Genomic DNA, 2772 nt, shown 5'->3' on the forward strand with positions numbered 1-2772 from the left:
CCTCGTGATGACTGGGTGTTGTGTGATGTCATTAAAAAAAGGACAGGTGAGAGGATCCACAAACACACGTGAAGACGTACCCGACACCAATGCGAGGTATGACGGGATTAGTGAGGTACGCGCCTAAAAGAGGAACGTAGAACGTTATTGTTTTGTACTGACAGAAGAAGGATATTTTATTTTATTTTTTTCACTATTATGTAAAAAAAAAGGAAGTCCACTTATTTACGTTTCCCAGAAAATTTTATTTTATAAAGTTATCGTCTTATATATTTAAAAAAAATGCTAGAAGCAGTTTATGTTTGTTACTGTTACACACAAAAAAAAAAAAAAAGTTGGTAGAGCACTTGCCCGCGAAAAAAAAAAAAAAAAAAAAGTTGGTAGAGCACTTGCCCGCGAAAGGCAAAGGTCCCGAGTTCGAGTCTCGGTCGGGCACACAGTTTTAATCTGCCAGGAAGTTTCATATCAGCGCACACTCCGCTGCAGAGTGAAAATCTCATTCTGGAAACATCCCCCAGGCTGTGGCTAAGCCATGTCTCCGCAACATCCTTTCTTTCAGGAGTGCTAGTTCTGCAAGGTTCGCAGAAGAGCTTCTGTAAAGTTTGGAAGGTAGGAGACGAGGTACTGGCAGAAGTAAAGCTGTGAGTACCGGACGTGAGTCGAGCTTCGGTAGCTCAGTTGGTAGAGCACTAGCCCGCAAAAGGCAAAGGTCTCGAGTTCGAGTCTCGGTCGGGCACACAGTTTTAATCTGCCAGGAAGTTTCATATCAGCGCACACTCCGCTGCAGAGTGAAAATCTCATTCTGGAAACATCCCCCAGGCTGTGGCTAAGCCACGTATCCGCAATATCCTTTCTTTCAGGAGTGTTAGTTCTGCAAGGTTCGCAGGAGAGCTTCTGTAAAGTTTGGAACGTAGGAGACGAGGTACTGGCAGAAGTAAATCTGTGAGTACCGGGCGTGAGTCGTGCTTCGGTAGCTCAGTTGGTAGAGCACTTGCCCGCAAAAGGCAAAGGTCCCGAGTTCGAGTCTCGGTCGGGCACACAGTTTCAATCTGCCAGGAAGTTTCATATCAGCGCACACTCCGCTGCAGAGTGAAAATCTCATTCTGGACTTTTCTTACAGCTAGTTTTCTAGCATTAGACTGCGCAACAGCTCTGCTGAAACTTTAGCTGTTGAAATTATACATTTTATGTGACACCACAAAGTTAAAGTAGCGGGTTCCTTCTGCTTGTCCCATAGTTGATTCGGCCTTACCTGTGTTCACATTTGTGCTGACAGATTTCGATTTTCTTAAGTAATACTTTCAAGTTCTCGTCCTTCCAACTGGCTGTTTACTGCCCCACATCCCAACTTGCGTTGTCCTAATATTACCACCAACGTCCTCCACTACCTGTTTTACGATATGTAATGCCTGTCTGCCTCTATGATATCATCTCTTTCTTTAGATTTGTTGCAGTATCTCGTGAATTTTCGCGCTGTAGAGTCTTGGCCTCCCTCTAAAAATAAATGTACAAATGTGTGTGAAATCTCATCGGACTTAACTTCTAAGATCATCAGTCCCTAAGCTTACACACTACTTAACCTAAATTATCCTAAGGACAAACACAAACACCCACGCCCGAGGGAGGATTCGAACCTCCGCCGGGACCGGCCGCATGGTCCATGACTGTACCGCCTGAGACCGTTCGGTTAATCCCGCGCGGCTGGCCTCCCTCTCAGCACACATCCAACAGTTACTAAATTATTCATTCCTTTCTTCTTTATTTCTCACTAATCTCCGTTCGGGTCTCTTTGTGACTTTGCTTATCCAAAGTGATATTAATTTCACAGGCCAGGCGAACGATTTGCGAGGCATAAGTACGTGACTCCGAGTAAAAAATTACTACGAATATCTAAGAAGTGTGATAAAATCATTGACCTGATCCGGTGCCTCACTAAAAATATAATTTTCCAGAGATTGTCAGTTGCCGATAAGTTCTACAAGGCGAGCGATGCACGCATTAGTTTCATTGTGATTACACAGAAAACGAAATCTTTATGCAGATTTGTTGCATGGCTCTTGAGCCTCATCAACAGCAGTGGAACCGCGATTAGCTGAGCAGCTACGGGAGGATGGACAATTGTAATGACGACGCGAGCCGTAATTACAGCGGACACCGAATCGATGCAAATTCGCACTTCGCGTGTGTTCCCCTGGTGGCGATAACGGCCGACGCCCGTCGCCTGGAGGCGCCTGGAAGGCGTATGAGATTGCGAGGTTTGCAGTCCAGGAGCGACTGACGTGCAGAGGGAAGACAGAGTGGCTGGGAGGGGATAGGAAGGCACGGAAGGGCGGCGCGCGGCTAATGCACGTTCCATGTTGCCGACGGCGTGCGCCGCGGGTGGCCTACCGGCCAGGAGCGGGACCCTCTCAGTCAGTCTGCCTTTCAGGGGCTGACCGGCGCGGGCAGATAAGTGCCGCTGTTGCCCTCCAAGCAACGCCCGACAGCTGCAGCTGTTAAGTCAGTCCAGCTGTCAATTTAGTGGTGTATTAACTGCCAAATGGTGTACAGTCGGCTTAATTTACTCAGGCCTCACGCACAGGCTACATAGACGCTCTCTCACATGATCGACATAAGGGGACTTTTGAGAAGGGGATTATGATTCTTAATTGGTCGTTTCATTATATAGGGTAGTCACGGAGGGCTGAAGGGCTGGCAGGAGCCGTTGGCTGCTTCTGCAAAAAATCTGAAATGTAACATTTCTGACACTGCCCAGTGACCATTTTAGGATAT

The 2772-nt window shown here is 47.0% G+C and overlaps 1 non-coding gene across 1 annotated transcript; it reads left to right on the forward strand.

Annotated features, from left to right (window-relative positions):
* Positions 1–963: 963 nt before the first annotated feature.
* Trnal-caa (transfer RNA leucine (anticodon CAA)) lies at positions 964–1038 on the forward strand. The gene has a single exon. It is a non-coding gene; the product is annotated as a tRNA-Leu (tRNA).
* The last annotated feature ends 1734 nt before the right edge of the window (positions 1039–2772 follow it).

This window comes from Schistocerca serialis, chromosome 5, assembly GCF_023864345.2.
Source record: "Schistocerca serialis cubense isolate TAMUIC-IGC-003099 chromosome 5, iqSchSeri2.2, whole genome shotgun sequence".
NCBI lineage: Eukaryota > Metazoa > Arthropoda > Insecta > Orthoptera > Acrididae > Schistocerca > Schistocerca serialis.